We start from the raw sequence: 20,335 nt of genomic DNA on the forward strand, positions 1-20,335 counted from the left end.
TAGCCAGACCAGAACAGACTCAATATTTAAGGCACAGAGAACCAAAAACAGTAATCAAGGAGGACAAATCAGAAAAAGATAATCAAGGTGAGCAAATCAGAGAGTGGAGGGGCTGGGGGGAAGGTCAAGAATTAGATTGAACCAAGTATGCAGACGAGCCCCTATAGTGACTCAGAAAGTTCCCATCACGATTTAAACCATGTGTTAATGTGCCGAATTTGAATATAAAAGCCAGCTCGGCTGTTTCCCTTTCCAGAACGGTGCGATAATTCTTCTTCAGTAACACACAGACCTTTAGGTCATTGACAGAATGTCCCATTCCATTAAAATGTTGACTAACTGGTTTGTGGATCTGGAGTGTTTTGATGTCTATTTTGTGCCCATTGACCCTTTGTCAAAGGGAGTTAGAAGTCTGTCCAATATACAAAGCATCTGGGCATTGTTGGCACATGATGGCATACATGATGTTAGTAGAGGAGCATGAGAAATTGCCCGTGATTCTGTGAGTAACCTGATTAGGTCCAGTGGTGGTATTTCCAGAGAAGATATGTGGACAAAGCTGGCAGCGGGCTTTGTACCAGTCCTGGAACCTTTCCCTGCAACAAAGCCTGCTGCCAGCTTTGTCCGCATATCTTCTCTGGAAATACCATCACTGGACCTAACCAGGTTACTCACAGAATCATGGGCACTTTCTCATGCTCCTCTACTAACATCATGTATGCCATCATGTGCATTATCTTTTTCTGATTTGTCCTCCTTGCTTACTGTTTTTGGTTCTCTGTATCTTAAATATTGAGTCTGGTCTGGTCTGGCTATGGTCTGAAGAAGTGGGTCTGTCCCACGAAAGCTCACCTAATAAACTATTTTGCTAGTCTTTAAAGTGCCACTTGACTGCTTTTTGTTTTGATAGTGTATAGACTAGCACGGCTTCCCCTCTGTTACTATTCTTTTGAAATAATTTTTCGAAGGAGGGCACTCTTCCCATCCCGGGAATGGAGGACCAACTTCAAAAGAACAGGCGAGTTCTTTTGAAGTTAATTTCAAAATAGCGCCAAGTGTGGGTAGACGCTCCGCGGGCTCTTTCAAAAGAACTCAGTCTTTCAATTTGGGTTTCGAATGTACTTGCTCGTGTAGATGCACCCTTTCAGGCTAGTCCTACCTAACAGATTTACCTATGTAAATACGTTTATGGCCATGATATAAATGCTTCCCTAAATATCAGAATCTACCCAAAATAGATATGCTGCAAGAACATGTTAAGTTCCTTGGATATAGTATGAAATAACCTATTTCCAAAGGCCAAAGAAGGGAAACTAGAAAATAAAACGGTTTTTACAGAACTCATATTGTCACAAAACGTGTAGAATGGTAATGTTAGCAGAATTTTTCTTCTACATAAGAAAATATATTTATGAAGACAGGGTGATAAGGAAATGAAACATTTTCAGTCTACTCTGAGATCTCACATATTTGAGACACCTTTGCATCTCAAGAGACTACAGCATATAGAAGCGGACAGACCGGGACCCTGAATTTGCACTCTTCCTTCATTTACCTGACCCTTTTTGGTCAGGTGTCTCTCTGTTAGGCTTTCACAAAGAGTGACTTTAACTAGCCATGCCTTGCGATTGTAGCTGCACTGGACCAGAGAAAATGTCATATAATTATTAAAAGACTTTTCAATCCCACCAAGATTTATATATTCATTGGCTAAATTCAAACCAGCACAAACTACTGCAATACCTAATACCCTTTTAATCCATATAGAGCTTCATCTTTGTGTATTCAGAGAGAATACCATATAGCAAGGGCTTGCAGAACTGGGGCCAATATTCTGTATACCAATGGATATTAATTTTTATGTTGGACATAACTTTAATTTCTCATGAAGTAAGAAAAATACCCTATATCTTAGTGCCCTATGTACCAACCTGAGGTGATTAACGGTCTCAAAACTTCAAACATCTTTCTTCTTTTTAACGTATGGGCTGTGTCTACGCTAGCCCCCCCTTCAAAAGGGGAATGCTAATGAGAGACTTTGGGATATGCTAATGAGGCCCTGCAATGAATACACAGCACCCTATTAGCATAATGGAGGCCATGGCACTTCGAAAGTGCCTCTGTAGATCACGTGTGGCTCACCTACACGGGGTCCTTTTCGAATAGGCCCTGCAGACATCAAAATCCCCTTATTCCTATTTGGTTATAGGTCCTTTAAAAAAGGACCCCCTGTAGATGAGCCGCACACAATCAAATGCGGCACTTTTGAAGTGCCGCGGCTGCCGTTATGCTAATGAGGCGCTGTGTATTCATTGCCTAGCCTAATTAGCATATCTCAAAATGTCTCATTAGCATCCTCCTTTTTACCGGGGTGCACGGCTAGTGTAGACATAGCCATGGAGGAAGTAGGCTGATGGTTGAAGACTGGACTTTGGGCATGAAAAGACCTTGCTTTAAAATAGTGTAAAGAGACTCAGTTTTATGCCAGATGTAAATTGCGTTTGTCCATATAGAACTATTCATTTATTTAGTAAGTTTGAACAGATGTACAAATCCTCATAAAGTAAATATCAGAAACAAAGCAATAAATCTTCACAACAGTGAGCTTTTATTTAAACAGACATTCTACAGGAATATAGTCATCAGCACTCTGTTGAAGAGGGTGTTACCATATTGCAGAATGAGGATCATTATACCATATTGTTTTTAAAGATTATAGGATCAGGCTTTCTACCAATCTGTCTTATTACATGGGTAACATATTTAAAAAGAAGGAAATGCATTTTGTGTGGGCTAAATAGCTGAATAAACAAAGGGAATATAAAAACTAGAGTAAGGGTGAATCATAATGGTGAACATTCATGGAAGCATTTAGCCTTCTTTAATGCATGCACGTATTTGTGTAGATAGCTAGCTAGCTAGCTAATGGATTTGAGTCTCTCAGTTAATGACAATTTTGCAGGTTACAGATTTGGATTCTGAAACTCTCTACTCCAGCTTTTTGGTGTGTAATCAAAATCCTTCTGTTTGAAGCTCCTCAGAGTACAAGAGGTAAGTTTGAACAATGGAAATGTGTGAAAGAGAAAGCACTGGGCAAGCTATGGTACTACGGAGAACCACTACAAAACTTCACAGCAGCAATGACTGACCATTAAGCTGATATTTGCCCTGACCATGGAATTATATAAACATTTTAGGTGAGTCCTGAGTGTCTCCATCTCAGTGTAAATACACCTGTATCCTCCTCATGGTCCACTCCGGGAGTCACAGGCACCAGCTGCTAATTTTCCCAAGAGGTGCTCAACCCCCGCTTAGCTTCTGGCCTTGCTACCACTCCTCTCCTTTCCTGAAACTCCTGCTCCCACCACCCCACCTCTTCCTGCCCCTCCTCCAAAGCCCCAGCCCTGCTCTGCTCCCTCCCTCCCAGCACATCCTGTATGCTGTGTAACAACTGATCCCCGTCATTTAGGAGGTGCTGGGAGGGAGGGGAGGAATTGATCAGTGAAGGCTGCCAGTTGAGGGGTAGGGGGAGGAGGGATGCTTGGCTGTCAGTGGTGCTAAAAGCCTGATAAGTTTTCTCCATGGGTGCTCCAAGGAGACAGTGCCTCTGTCTGGAGTGCCCAGTCCGGTCTCAGACTTCCAGCCATCACCTGCTTTAGGGAAAGTACCTGTGTTCCGATACCTTCTGACCAGGGATTTGAAGGCTGCAGAGACTTGAGCACATAGGCTTTTGGTTGTCTCTGAGTGGAATGACAACTGTGTCCCACCAATTATAAGTGGCTGCCCAATTCCTTCTCAACTGACAACATTCATCCTTAGGATGAACACATCAAAGCAAAAACATAACAGTAAAAAGTTCCTATACGTTTCCTAAACAGATCAGAAATCACCCATCTTCTACACAGAGTCTGGTACGTCACAATCCTTTTCAACCCTTCAGCAAGAACTGGGATCCCCTTAGAACAGGGGTGGGCAATAATTTTTGCCAGGGGACCACTCCATGAAGTTTGGGTAAGCTGTCAGAGACCACATATTTATTACATCACCATCTTCCATTCTCTACTGCAGGGGCAGTCAAGATATGACCTGCAGGAGAATCCAGCTCACAGGATGCATCTGGCCTGCATACTAATTATGTCCTACTGCCAGGGTAATGACAGGGGTCAAAAGCCACAGGTGTATTAAATGGCCACAAGAACCTCAGGTAGCATAAATAACAGTGCAGTAGCAGGGGAGAGCTGGGCTGGGAGCTGGGAGCCCAGAGCATGGAGTACTTTAACTCAGTTCCATTGAAAGGGCTCCTGGCCCCCACTGCTACCATGCTGCCTGGCTGCTGCCTGGGGCTCCTGTGACTACTGACAGGGCTCACAGCTTCTGTATGTTGCCTGCCCCTACCTTAGAACCAAAGGCCCTGTTTGTTTGCTGACACAAAAGGAAGACCCTCAGGATATTCAAACTCAGCCTTTAATAAACCAGGTTATTTCTTTGTCTCTTGGTTAGCTCAGTTTGAGCCAGTGCATATGAACCACTGGTAATGATGGTAATTCTCTGGAGATGTTTATAGTTTTATTGACTAACCTTAATCAACTCCCACTGCTTTAGTTCCTGGAGGAACCAAGGAACCATTCCCCCAGAGTAGGACACTCGTGCATAAATCCTTCATAAATGTAATACAGATCCCTACAGATAACTGCAGGGGGTTTCCATATTTATCACAATAAATGCACATGGACCTTCAGCAAGAAAGCTGGATAAACTTAAGTATCTATGAGGAGCCTGCTTCCCCCATAGACCCCATACTGCCCATGCACCCATCTAATGCACCCCATCTTCTCCAACATATTATATGTGGTTTTGACTCTTGTCAATGGGCATTGGTAGAATGAGAGGGTCAGGCCAGAGAGCTAGCTTAAAAGCGGAGAGAGGCAGCGCTGAACAAAGCAGAGATGGTCTGGCTAATTAGCAGTGAGTTACTACAGGGCAATGAGGAGCATCCAACATGTGGATGCAGCTGAGGAGGGCCAGCTGAGCTCACTTGAGGCTGACACAGGATTGTTTAAAAAAGCCTTCCCTGCTGGAAGAAGGGTAGGAGAGCAGAACAGGAAGTTGGAGTGAAGTGAGGACACAACAACAGGTAAGGAGAGAGTAAGAGAGAGTTAGAAAGCTGACGGGAACAATGCCAGCACTGCCAGAGAGAAAGCGGGAGATGAAGCGTTCCCCCAGGGAGTGGCCTGGCTCCCCTCATCCAGGTGATCACCAGGGTCAGCCAGTGGCTGGGGAGGGCTGCTCAGGCAGACTAGGGGCACCTATCCCAGCCCCCTTCAGCCAAAGGACAGAAGTCCAAACTACAGCACGAAGCCCAGACCACAGCATCCAGATTATCAGCAGGACTGTGAGCAGAACAAGGGGCTGGGGCCCAGAAGAGGCACTCACTCTGTTACAGTAGTCATACCTAATGTCAGTTACTACTGACACTCTGCTCAGAATAGGGAATTAACTGAGAGAGTGAATTTCTGTAACAGAATTCTATGGGTTTTATACCTTTTAATACAAGGGAACGTATGGCCTTTGCTGTATAAAAACCTCAAAGAAAGGTAAATAGGGATTTTTTTAATTTAATGTAGAGGCATAATCCACTCTCAGCTACACTGGTGTGAATGTATATAACTTCTTTTATGACAACTGTTACTTCAGATTTACACTAATGTAACTCGGAGCAGGATTTGGAACTTAGGTTATTAAAATTCAAAATACTGTTGAAAATATTTGATACATTGCTTTTTATTTAAGCAAGATTTTTTCTTTAATAACTTTAGAAGGGGAAAATATCCCTTAATGAGTAGGCAGTGATCTACTCTGTTGATTTTATATTTCTTATATTATGCATGAGTACTAAACTAGAGGTGTGTTATTTTATGCTATACATTCATCTTCAGGAAAAGCTACATTTTAAATTTGGCTTTTGTGAACACACTGTTTGGCTCATTTAACAAGTCTAATGATCACCAGATCTTCAGACCTTAATGTTACCGTCAGCTACTGAATGACACATTTCTGGTAACTAGAGAAATTTTTGCCCATGAGGGTGTTTGAGTGGAATGCTGCTATGCAAGAGGACTCCAAGAAGTGTCAAAGGGATGAATGAAAGAAGGCTTCAGCCAGGGCCTTTCCTGCCATAAATGTAATACCTACCTTTAGGGCTATTGCACTGGTAACTAGAGAGAGAATCAAACAAATCTGACAAAGAATGTGAGAAACTTGATGCATTCCATATATCACGGGTGAAGAAGGATACCAGGAGCCTTTCACTAGCTGTTTCATTAATACCAAACTTAGATTTAAACATGCTATTATTGCTTTATTTAAATTTAAAAAAAAATTGCTGCCCAGTTCAAAAACTCTTATTATTGTTATTTCAGGGTCATTGATGGCAACATTTTAATTTTGTGCTAAAAGGCTACTTATATCCTCTTAGAGAAATGTCTTCACCTCCTAATGAAGTCACAAAGGCTGAGCATGTTCAGCACATCTCAAAGGTTTTCATCCATTTACAAGACCAGGTGCTAGGTGTGTACGATGCAATATAAAAATCACAGTGGCAGAAATATAAAGAAATCTAAATCAAGACCCTGTGGGGCAACTATACAGAGAGTATGTCTGTGTGCATGTTAATGCTGACAAAGGGGCCATGGATCAGCATTCAAATTGCACTCCCCACCAGTTCCTAGGTCAGGAAGCTACTGCTCCAAACATGGGACCAAATTTGGTGCTGAATCTTGGCCATAGGCTGCCAGAAACAAGCATACATTAAGGTTACACCTACACTGTAAGATAAATTTGATTTTATTAAAATTGATTTCGTAACAGTGGGGCTACATCTACACTAGCCAAAAACTTCGAAATGGCCATGCAAATGGCCATTTTGAAGTTTACTAATGAAGCACTGAAATACATATTCAGCGCTTCATTAGCATGAGGGTGGCCATGGCACTTCGAAATTGACGCGGCTTGCTGCCATGCGGCTGTTCCAGATGGGGCTCCTTTTCAAAAGGACCCCGGCTACTTCAAAGTCCCCTTATTCCCATCTGCTCAGAGGAATAAGGGGACTTCGAAGTTGTTGGGGTCCTTTCGAAAAGGAGCCCCGTCTGGACGAGCCGCATGGCAGCAAGCCACGTCAATTTCAAAGTGCCACGGCTGCCGGCATGCTAATGAGGCGCTGAATATGTATTTCAGCACTTCATTAGTAAATTTCAAAATGGCCATTTGCATGGCCATTTCGAAATTTTTGGCTAGTGTAGACATGGCCTGGGTGTTATAAAATTAAATTTGAATATCCTCACCTCCCCACAAAGTCAAGTTAGTGCTGCCACACTAAGTCACCAGACATCAACCGGTGCAGCAGTGCATTGTGGAAACCTATCCCATAGTTTCCTCAAGCCCATAGCATTCTGGGTTTTTATGCTGGTGCAGTATAGGAAAAAAATGCCCCACAAGTGGTGAGGCTTTCCCCCCGGTGACAGCCAGCCCCCAAAAATCTTTGCCATGGGGGGGTGAGGACTTCCTCCCCAGCAACAGCCAGACCCCACAAATCTTTGCTGTGGGGGCTTAGGGAGACTGTGGGACATTGCAGGATACATGTGGGACTCCTCTGGAGGCCCATACAACCAGTTTAAATGGAAACTGTTTCCACACTGTCATTAATCCAAACTTTTACATTCAAACATCCTACTAATCCCACTCAGGTTGTTGTGGTAAGAATCGCGGCTGTAGTGCCCCTAAATTTGAAATAATGGTATCGGAAGTGTGAACAGTCACAATTTAAAATCGAAGTAAGTGCCTTAGATTCGAATTTATGCTGAAGTGTAGACATAACCTAAGAAGAAGAATGCTGTCAAAGACCAGAATAAAAGCTGGGAGGTGGAAGGGATCTCAGCAGAGGGCCCTCAGTTGTGACACTTGCTACCAGTGGAACTAAGGATGAGCCTAAGAATCAAAGGAAAGGCCACCTTTTCATGTTACATAATGACACAATTAAATGGACATCAGAGAACAACAGCTGATTGTATAGGTCCCTCCAGATATGACACACTCCCAAAAATATTTACATAGTTATCATAGCAAGCATACAGGTAGACAGGCAGAAAGATATCACAAGCTTCAAAACCATAAGTAGATCACAGTTTCTTCAATCGTGAAAGTTTCTCAACAATTAGAGTATCAAAGGGTTATCTGCTTAATTGTATGTGCATGAAACAGGATCAATAGCTGATTCTTCTGCCTGCAGTCAATGAACATTAGATCTTTTGACTGGTAAGGATACAACTCGGTGGCATTATGCCCAAACACAATTTGGTCATTCCATCTTACCAGAGCCTAGGTGTTTAGATGAGTTTACATAAACAGCCTGCCCTGAGAGGCTGTTGTGATTCAGTGCATTGAGCAGTGGCATAGAAGCCAGCACATGTGGGTTCTCTTCCTACCTCTGCAACTGACCCAATGTCTGACCTTGAGCAAGTCACTTCAGTTCTCTGTGCCTCTGCTTCCTCATCCACCCTTTGCTTTTAGTTCATTTAGCTGGGGAGTGTGTCATACTATGTGTTTGTTTAGGGCTTGGCACAACGGAGACTCATTCTCAGTAGGTGCCTCTAGGCATTTTAGTGATAGAGTAAATAGCAACAAAAACACTGCAAATGCCATTTCTTCTGAAGGACGTTCATACTTTGCTTTAGCCTCTACCATAATGATGCCATCTTGCAGTGTCCTTGTTGGCAGACACTGGAGCAAACAATGCAATATGTGCATAATGTATGTTGAAGACAGAACACAGAGCCTGATTTACTGTCAAATAGTTTTTAAAAATCAGGCTATCAACAGCTGTGCTACAGCTGATTGTACAAGACAAGGAGTGATACATAGGGTACCTCTGAAATCAGATTGATCCCATGTTGTTTGTGACCCAAGAATCTGTGCCTATCTAAAAAGTTGAATATATTGTACAAAGTATCCAGGAAATTCATAAAGATGACCAGGACTGTCAGCTTTATTTAGTCAAGTGCTTTGCTTTGCAAAGGAAGATCATTCATAGTTACTTAATCTCTGTTGCAGAAATGAGACTGTTCTAATCTAAAGGAAAATGTGAGCTATTTAACAGCAACTCCTTGGATCTGAAAGTCTCTGTTGCAGATACTGAGTTTTGACACAGATGTGCCCATTTTTAATTAGCTTAAGAGTTTCAACACAGATATGCCCATTTTTAAGTAGCTTCATAGTGGCATGTTTCCATCTGACCTTAAACTGTAATGTGAGTTAAACTAAGAGCAAACAAAAGTAATTTTTATAGTTTTCTTTGCAAATTAAAAAAAAAACTTCTGTTAAATCTCTGAATTCCACCTTCAAACATTTTTAATATGCTTAATTTGTCACCTACTGAAGTGTGCATTAAGTAGGTTCTTTGCAAAGCAGCACACACAAAGCCACCGTACTTACTTCCACAGCAAAAATAGATCCCCCAAATATCACAGAAGATTGGACAAGAGGGTTAAAAACAGCTTTATCCAAGACAAATCTAGTTCGACTTTATATTCAGAGTGATCTGGACATCTGGGTGGGCTCGGACGGGGAACATTTGCTACAATTCAGAGTCTGGTTTCTGCATGCCTGTAACTTTGTTTTTTCAGTTTCATTAGAGCCTAATGGCCTTTAGAAAGAAAAGGCATCTCCCATATTTATTACTTGTATCTCAAAGGACATTTTTCCTTTCTGTCTTTGCCATTTCTCCAGAATCCTGAGTGGGAGGAAGCCAGAAGGGGGACTCTTAAGCCACATTCATGTTTGAATTACATCATCATATTACTGTGTCACGTTCAGTGGGATAACACTGTCATAATTCACGATGTAACCCAAATTCTGCTGCCAGTGCGTTACAATGAGTTAGGACCTGACTCCACAAGGGCTAAGATGCTACTCACAGGCCATGTCTACACATGCCCCTCCCTTTCAGAAGAGGAATGTTAATGAGGCACTGATGTGCATAATCAGCACCTTATTCGCATAATGGTGGCCAGTCATGCTTTAAAAGTGCTGCTTTCAAAACGCAGACTGGCTCTATAGATGTGGGCACTGCGAAATAAGCACCACACTTCAAAATTCCTGCATTTCCAATTCATTTTGGGCATAAGGGAATTTCGAAGTGTGGCACTTATTTTGAAGCACCTGCGTCTATACAGCCAGTCTGCATTTCAAAAGCTGCACTTCTGAAGCGTAACTGGGTGCCATTATGCTAATGAGGTGCTGAATGTACATGCCGGCACCTCATTAACCTGTTCTGAGGTGCCTCATTAACATGCCCCTTCCAAAAGGGAGGGGCATGTGTAGACACTGCCACAGTGAGTAAATGTACCATAATCTAACCCTAAAGAGTAATAATATTTGTAATGATGGGCTAGTGCAGTTCCAGATTTTATTTGAAGCACACACACTAAATCTTGGAAAACTGGAGAACATTAGTGGCTTCACATACTTAGCAGGTTTAAACAGATTAGTGAGCTAGTCATGGGTATTTTAAATTAGAAATCCTGATTTATCTAAACCCTTATGAATATCTTCTGCTGAAGTATGTCAAAGCAAAGTACCAGATATCTTTAGTAGATTCTTTAGACATTAAACTTGCTTAAACAATGCCCTCCAGGTACCGGACTGCAACACCTGTTTTCTTGAGCAACATCTACTCCCACGGGAAGTAAGTTCAAAGCAAGTAAAGTAACATAACATACACAGTGTTTTTGCCAAGATACAACTGGAAGCGAGTCCCAGATTCACTACTGCAAATGAGGGAAAAAATGCCATGCTCACTTTTTCCCTAATAAGTTAGGGTGATATTTGTTTCTAAAGAGAGATCATCATTTGGAACATCTAATTTGGGACTGATTTTTAGAGACTGAATTGAAAGTAAAGAGAGAAAAATAAGCAAACCTTCATTCAGATGTCGAAAAATGTTTCACGTGACTCGGGACCGAGTAAATGTGTATATATAGGTTTCTCTTTGGTATACAGCAAGCCCATCGAAGTCAATGAAAACATTCCCATTGTCTGTTCCTTCTCTCATTGACTTAAATGGTGTGGGATCTGGCTCTGCAGGAGGAATCATTAGTCATTCTGATCTGTACGTCAAATATAATTCCACAGAAATCTGGCACTGCTATTACTTCAGAATTACATTTTCGTGTAAAGTAGTAAGAGAAAAAAGTTATTGGGGCCAGGTAAAGCTATGTTGCATTCTTTTTTGGTGCCAGTTAGGTAAAATCCTTGTCTCATTAAAGTCAATGATAAAAAGCCTTTCGTGTCTGCTCCATCTTGAGAAGATTACAAGCAGCCCTCTAAAAACAACTAAGCGAGTACAGTGCACGTTCTAGGAAGGCACACTTTATGGTGCTAGGGATACTATTCCAGGCCCAGGTTTTTCATCTTCTGTGGGAGTTAGATTAAGTTCTTTGTGTACACTGCAACCCCCTGAGGGAGGAGTGCTTCCCTCTCCAGCACTAATGGCAGAGTAGAAGTTTGCAAAACCACTGCACTAATGAAAGGCAATTTCCTAGTAAAGCATGTAATCTGCCTTCTGCAAAGCAACCTAATCACTAATCGCATTTTTTCAGCACCCAGAAAAAATCAGCCCAAGTTTCTGAGCATCCTTTAAAAAGAAATCTCTTTACATGCTAAACAAAGAGTCTTTCCTGCTCCAGCAATGAGCCTTACTTTGTAGCTATTGGTTCAATCTGCATTTTTCCAGAAGCAAGATGAAAGGGGAATGTCCATGTTTGGCTGTAGATGATGATCTCACAAGGACAAAACCATGACATGCAGCCATGAGCACAATGGCAAAGAAGTGAAATCTCTTACCTGGCTGCCTTGACCAAAAGAATAGTGAATTGGCAGGAGAGGGCAGCCATTTTTAAAGAACTCTCTCTCAAGCTTCCTACCCACCAGGACATTCACTTTAAATACAAGTGAGAGAGAAGTGACCATTTAAGATGAGGTTTGGATCTCTGTTGACAGAATTTATGACTCAGTACCTGTGACCCCTTCTGAGAGTGGAAGAGGTGAGAAAGGACCCTAGCGCTCCCTTACAGAAGAGAAACTACAGGAAGAGACCACATGCTTTTTAAGGTCACTATTCCTTGTCAACAGAACTGGTTTTTGCCTGCCACTGCACTGCATTGGCATACATAAACTGAAACGTTCTGGGTGCATCTACAATGAAATGGCATGTCTGTGGCTGGCAACAGTCAGATGACTCAGGGTCTTGGAGCACAGGATGTGGGGCTACATAGCTGCAGTGTAGCTGACATTCGAGCTCAGGCTGGAGCCCAGGTTGTGAGGCTCACCCCTGGTACAAGATCTTAGGACCCAGATGTCATCCCAAGCCTGATGTCTACAAAGCAATTTTTAGCCTTGCAGCCTAAGTTTCCATGAGCTTGAATCTGCTGACCAGAGCCAGCCACAGGTCTTTTACCAGACTTGTAAACGTACCCCAAATCTTTCAGTTCATTTCGCCTACCCTGTAGAGTGGCAGACCTAGGCTTCAAGATTTAGTGTCATAGGGCATTTTTAATCACCCTCTAGATACACCCTTAAAGTAAAGCTCAGCTGAAGCCACTGCATTTCACTTGGGTTTGTAGTGAAACCAGATAACACGATTAATTTCATTCAGTGCGCACTAGTGCTTGATCGTCTCAGCCCTGAAGGGCTCTCATATTTTGTCTGGTTGTGGTGGGGAGACTGAGGGCAGCATACTTTATACATCATTATACAAACCAGGGCAAGTGAGTGGGGAGGGGCAGAGAGTGGAAGGCGTAGAGTAACTGTGTAGGTGCACAAGAAGGATAAATCTCTCCTCTAAATGTTGTGAAGCAGCTTACTCTTTTTCCGGAGCAAGCAGGAAGCCGGAGAAGTGCTGAATCAGCATTCATCCTTCTGATCTGTTCCTAGGCTGAAGCAATGCAGTCAACTGTGCTTAATGCAGGACAGACTGGGAAATTACAATCTAGAAGGAGGAGCCTTTATTTTGCATTTTAAAGAAGTAGCCAGAAAGAATCCTTATACCAGTTGGTAGCATAACATGGTAAGTATATCTCTCAGGAGCCCAGGGAAAAGCTGAAAACTTGATAGCATCCAGACTCAAACAATACTAATGGAAAAAATAGCAATGATGGGGGGAAAAAAAGGGATGGCTTCAGCCAGCCCTACAGCAGTTTGACCCCAAGATAGCCGTAGAAGCAGTTCCAGAGCCACCAAGGCAGCTGTCAGTGGAGTCTTCAATATCCAGATGTTGCTGAAAATTACATTCCAAGATTCATCTGTGTAACTTGTAGTGCTGTCCCAGTTTAATCAAGTGAGGTGGTCCTGTGGCTAGTGCAGGTGGAAGGGAACAAAGCAGATTGTCAGCTTATGGAATTTATGTTATTTTGCTATCTAGAATGTACTATCTAGACATATATGTCAGCCTATTTATTTTGCAACGTCAACTGCATTCTAAAAAGCATTCAAAAGGGTGCTGTACACAACCAATCAATTATTGTCACAACTCAAGATAATTAATGGCATTGGTATCTTTTCACATCTTCTGAGCATTATGCTAATTTACAGACTTTCCCCTTTAAAATTCCTCCTGTCCAGTAGGAAATGACTTGCGCTGCTGGACAAATTATGTAGGACTGTGAAAATGTTTCCATATAAAAACATACACTCAGTTTCTGCAGGACAAGAAGAATGTTAAAAGGCCAGGAATGTATTTGCTTGAAAGCCACCAACAGGAGGCAAAATTAATTACATCTGTCCTGTTCCAAGACATCCTGTCCACTGGTATGATCCAATGATTCACCCAGTGTGCTAAATTCTCAGATATTTAAAAGAAGCTATTGATTGCACGGTTAGTATTTTTATTTTTGGCACCTGAATGTATTGATTTGTGTTACGGTGCAAATAACAATCTCGGGGGAATTGAGTATTTTTTTTCTCCTTTTTGGCTACATCTACACAACCACAATCTTTCGAAGGAAGCCCTTCAGGAAGATCTTTTCTGAAAGATCTTCTTTCAAAAGAGTGCTTCCACACACAAAAAAAGTGGATCAAAAGAGTGATCTGCTCTTTCAAAAGAGAGCGTTCATCCCCCCACCCCCGCCTTTCAAAAGAACAGGCTACAGACCGAAAAATCAGGTGACATGTGGACTGATCTTTTGCAAAAAGATCATGTGGAGCATGTACACATGATTTCTTTCGAAAGCAGCTTTTGAAAGAAGGTGCTGTTCCTGAAACGGGAGTGGAAGAGTGCTTTCAAAAGGAGTGCCGCATTCTTTTGATTTAATTTTGAAAGAAGGCTTTTTGTGTGTAGATGCTCTGCTGAAAATTTCAAAAGAGCCCCTTCTTTCAGAAAATATTTTAAAAGAACTTGTTAGTGTAGATGCAGCCCTTGTGTGTAAAATAAATGTTTATTACTGGTTGACTCAACCCTAGATTTCCTGCAATCCAGTTTTGGTTACTTGCTGCTCCCACCAAAGCTCCACAATTGGAAATTTTATGCAGGAGCACCCTTACTTCACTACATTGTTAAAATGACCCTGGCTCCAGGGAAGGGGAGATCCTCTAATAAATACCTTTCAATGGACGCTCCAGAAGTGCCTATTCATCCGAGCTCCGGTCTGAATTGAAATAGTGAATTTGTAATTGGTTGTTGAAAATTAAAATGCTATAAATAAACCCTGTCACTGAGCTCATTGGAATAAGGGGATTTCGATGTTGGTGGGGTCCTTTGGAAAAGGATCCCTGTATAGGCAATCCACATGGGAGCAAACCACAGCAATTTTGAAGTGCCACAGCCGTGCATTTCAGCACCTCATTAGTATTCTTCGATCTGGCCATTATCATGGCCATTTCAAAGTTTTTGGTAAGTGTAAACACAGCCAATGAGACTTAGTTTTCAATGCTTTGAATGTGTTCAGAGGCACTTGAAGTTACAGCGGGTTTGTAGCAATACTCCCTTTTGTTCAATTCCAATCCATTACCTCAGAATGCTGGTGGAATGGCTGTGCTTACAACACAGGCTGTCTTTTAGATGAGCCATAAAATGAGAAAATTAGTTAACATTAAAAATCAGTAGTATGGGAATTTTCTAGGTCATTATAGGGGCTCATATGCATACTTGGCTTTATCTAATTCTTGACCCTCCACCCGCCCCTCTGCTCTCTGATTTGCTCACATTGATAATATTTTTCTGATTTGTCAACCTTGATAGCTATTTTTGGGTCTTTGTGCCTTAAATAATGAGTCTGTTCTAGTATGGCTCTGGTCTGAAGAAGTGGGTCTATCCCATGAAAGCTCGTCACCTAATAAAATATTTTGCTAGTCTTCAAAGTGCTACTTGCCTGTTTTTTTGGGTTTTTTTTTTTGTTTTGATAGTATATAGATTAGCACAGCTATCTCTCTGTTACTATTCAACAATTGCTAATCCAGTGTCCCTCTGACTTCCAACACAGGTAATTATGAAAACTCTCCACCCCGATTTAGTTAGACAGTATTCTTCAGTTCCTTGTTGGATAGCAATTGTGTGGGCTGTTAATAAAACAATAGCTCCTATATAGTACTTTACAAAGGCAGGTAGAGTCATCATCCTCCATTTTTCACAGAGAAACTGAGGCACAGAACATTGAAGTAAATTTTCCAAGACCATTCTGCAGCCTAGTAGCAGAGTTGGGAGTAAAATCTGGTTCTGAGTCCTAGTCCAATGCTTTGTCCCCTAGGCATGTTGGATAGTTGACCATCACTGCAGTATAGCTGCTTCTGAGGTGGAAGAGGTGATTCCCATACATCATCTAAATTTTATAGTTTATAATGGCATTTGTAAAGAATCAAAATATTCATTTAGATGAAATGTGATAAATTAAGACAATGTTTTAAGAAATAATATGCAGAGAACCAGATTTGCATTTTTAGTTACCTACAGAAGACATTTCTGTGATCTAGGACACTTGATAAGATGAAGTGTTAAGTAAGGGGAAGAAGGCTGGGAACTGGAAAGTACATGTGCTATTCATAAGAGATCTCCTTTGCATATCTAAGATGAACAACAGCCAATAAGACACCAGCCATTTTGGGAGCTCACTGTTACATAGACCCAACCATGTGCAAGACTGTTAAAGTTGCATTTGAAAAGGAATATATTGAAAATAGGTTTTTACTGGACTTAAAAAGTAATCGTTTAATACTGTGGGATTTGAAAGCATTAAAGGGGTTGAAGTTAGAGTCAGTTCAGGGTGCTGAGCACCCATCAACAGTGGATAGATAGAAATGAATCCTTAGTAATTTTCATCAGGCATGCAAGCAGAACTGTAGCTGTATTGTGCAGCTAGACTCCTACTTGGAATAGAAATGGCAGGATTTCTAGACCGGTGGTGCTGGAACTACTTTTGGGGTGGGGATGCTGAGCTGCACACTCCCAGCCTTTAGACTTGTTGAGATTGGCTTTCCTGCTCCCCCAGATAGGACTCCATTGCTGCAAATGGCACCCTGGTCCATTCAGTCCAGCAGAATTGGCAACACTCACTGTGCCAGACCGGGGCCACAGCTGGGGGCATCTGCAGAGCCCTGAGCTGGTGGTGGAACCCTGGGATTGGTGGGACTAGTGGGCAATGGGACCTCAGAAGCCAGTGGAACCCAGTGGCCCAGTAGGTGGCATGAGGTACAGAGTGAAACTGAGCAGATGAAGAACAACAAGGTAGCAGGTAGAGGGGGATCCCTGCTGAAATCTTTAAAGATGGTGGACCAGAGAGAATTCGACAAGCTTTACCTGCTCATCCTTAAAACCTGGATAAAGGAAATACCCAGTGATGTGAGAGACACCTGGATTGTCACCCTCTACAAGAAAGGCAAAAGAGTGAACTGAAAACTATTGTGGTATCTCTCCTTGTCACTGCAGAGAAAGGTGTAGCACAGATCTGTCTTTGTCAGAAGAAATTTTACCAGAGTCACAGAGTGGTTTCCAGCCATGTCACAGGACTGTGGATATGATCTTCAGATCATGGCAGCTGCAAGAAGTGTCATGAACAAAACCAATCACTGTATATGGCTTTCATTAATCTAACTAAAGCCTTTGATTCAGTGAATCACTGTGCCCTCTGGATTGTACTTTCAAAGACTGGATGTCCTGATAACACTATCAAGCTGCGTCTACACGTGCACGCTACTTCGAAGTAGCGGCAGTAACTTCGAAATAGCGCCCGTCACGTCTACACGTGTTGGGCGCTATTTCGAAGTTGAAATCGACGTTAGGCGGCGAGACGTCGAAGTCGCTAACCCCATGAGGGGATGGGAATAGCGCCCTACTTCGACGTTCAACATCGAAGTAGGGACGTGTAGACGATCCGCGTCCCGCAACATCGAAATAGCAGGGTCCTCCATGGCGGCCATCAGCTGGGGGGTTGAGAGATACTCTCTCTCCAGCCCTTGCGGGGCTCTGTGGTCACCGTGGGCAGCAGCCCTTAGCCCAGGGCTTCTGGCTGCTGCTGCTGCAGCTGGGGGTCCGTGCTGCATATACAGGGTCTGCAACTAGTTGTTGGCTCTGTGTATCTTGCACTGTTTAATGAAAGTGTGTCTGGGAGGGGCCCTTTAAGGGAGCGACTTGCTGTTGAGTCCGCCCCGTGACCCTGTCTGCAGCTGTGCCTGGCTCCCTTATTTCGATGTGTGCTACTTTGCCGTGTAGACGTTCCCTCGCTGTGCCTATTTCGATGTTGGGCTGAGCAATGTCGAAGTTGAACATCGACGTTGCCAGCCCTGGAGGACGTGTAGACGTTATTCATCGAAATAGCCTATTTCGATGTCGCAACATCGAAATAAACTATTTCGAAGTTGGGTGCACGTGTAGACGTAGCCTCAGTGTCCTAAGGTTGCTTCATGACAACATGGAAGCAACTGTTCTGATTAGTACTGGCTTTCTGGAGTGAATCTTTCGAAGTACAAACAGGAGTCAAAGAGACACCAGGCATCATTGCTCCACCCATATTTGTGGTTTTTATTGCTGTCACCCTTTACCCAATTGCTGGTGCTGAAATCATTTGTAGAGTGGATGGAAAACTGTTCAGGCTAAGCTGATGACAGCGTAATTTTTGCCCTCTGTGAGAAAGATCTTCAAACTATTATTGTGAAGGTGTTCGCCAATGCTTACACTTGCCTTAGTCTCACACTCAATATCAAGAAGACCAAAGTGCTCCATCAGCCCTTTCCAAATAAGGTATCACATGCTCCATCCATTAAAATTAATGGAGATGTACTGAAGAATGTTGACCATTTCCTCTGCCTCGAAAGTCATTTCTCATCTAAGGCAGCTATTGATACAGAAATCCAGCACTGTCTGACCTGTGCCAATGCATCCTTTCCGTATTTATGGCAGAGGGTTTTTGAAGATCATGACATTTGAACAGACACTAAGCTTGTTTATCACGCTGTTATTCTCCCAGCATTGTTGTATGGGTCTGAAACCTGGACAACTTATGGACATCACTTGAAAGTCCTTTTGAGGTGTCACAAACCCGCCTCCACAGGGTCTTGAAGATCAAATGGAAAGACAGAAACATTGACATTAGTGTTCTGAAAGAGGCAAAGACCACCAGGATGGAGGCAGGGGTCATCCATCAGCAATTTCGCTTGACTGGTCACTTTGTCTGGATGCCAGAACATCACCTCCCAAAACAGGTCCAGTTCTCTCAGCTGAAAGACGGGTACCATAACATTGGAAGCCCACAGAAGCATTATAATGACTTGCTGAAGGATAACTTAAAGAAGTGCAATATTGACATTAACACGTGGAAGACACTCACCCAGAATCACTCAAAATGGAGAGAAGTAATATATGATGTACCCCTGCATTATGAACTCACCTGCTGACAAACTGAGAAGGACAAGAGGTGCAGGAGGAACGAGAGAGACTGGCTTTCAGTCATGGTCAGCAACCTCCTGTTGTACCTGTAAACAGCTGTCCTCGCTGTAATAGCACTTACGATTCAAGGATATGTCTTATCAGCCACCTGTGGATCTGCAATTCCCATGGAAGATGATCATACTAGGCAACCAGTGATTGCCATCATCATCATGTCCACACCCAGGCCCCACCTTGGAGATCATGAGAGAAATAACAGAATGAGCAGAAAGTGCTATATATGGAGTGAAGAAAGATGTACCGTGTAGGCAACGTACTTTCTTTATGAGTGCTACCTTCCAGACTTACATTTCTATATGGCTATGTCTAGAGTACAGGAATTTGTCAACAGAAGCTTTTGTCAGCAGATATCTTCAGACAAAGCTTTTCAATCTATTTGCCCCAGACCCTAAATTGCAGCCTCAGGAACTGGGCTCACAAGCGTGGGTATAGCCAATGCTCAAACCACCAAACTATCCCTTTCCCTTCAGTTGGGGGAGGGGGGGAGTGGCCAGACTGCCCAGCTGTTCTATCAGCAAAAAGGCCAACTAGGTGCACATCAGACAAGGCTGCCTGGTGTCCCAGATGCCCTGCATGTTGACAGAGGGCCCTCCAGAACGTCCAGACTATTGACAGATCTCTGTTCACAGAGGTGTTTATTTCTCATAGGAAGCGGGGTACACCTGTCAAAAAAAAGTGCTGCATTCTGTCTACTTATTGTCAACAGAACGCCTTAGGAATCTGGACAATCCATGGATTTTGTCAGCAAAAAGGTCATTTTACCAACAAAACCTCTAGTGTAGGCAGAGCCTAAGAAAGCTGTTGCTACTATATTGTGACATCTTTTATCTTCAGTTAGTTGTGCCTTATTGAACTCACATTTATATAATGCAAGACAAATTAATATTATTTAGGATTTTTCTTTTATTTTTTCCACAGGGGTTGCTGTGATTTTCTTTCTTATTTTCATACTTCATTTGCTTTATTTAATTATTTTTTTAGAAATAAAAATAAAACAATAACACAGAGCAAAAATCCAGTGCAGCTATCATAGTACAATAAATATATGTAGGAATGTGGTAGGAAGGAAGGAAAGCAAAACAAATTCACTAGCAACCAAGGAATTTACTGATTAACATTGAGAGAGGGGAAAAGTACTTGTTATAAAGAGAAGTCGTCAGGTTCATCAAGTATCCTGAGGGATTCCTTACTCTTTAGTTCACAGTCTAAGAAGGCAAGCCAGACCATCTGGAAGTAACCAGGATACTTTAACATTATTTTCAATAACAAATGTATGCTTCTAAACATATTGCTATGAAAGACAATCACTACTTTATCATTTTCTAATGATACCTTGTTTCTATTAAGTCATTC

This window comes from Carettochelys insculpta, chromosome 1 (genome assembly GCF_033958435.1).
Source record: "Carettochelys insculpta isolate YL-2023 chromosome 1, ASM3395843v1, whole genome shotgun sequence".
Lineage (NCBI taxonomy): Eukaryota > Metazoa > Chordata > Testudines > Carettochelyidae > Carettochelys > Carettochelys insculpta.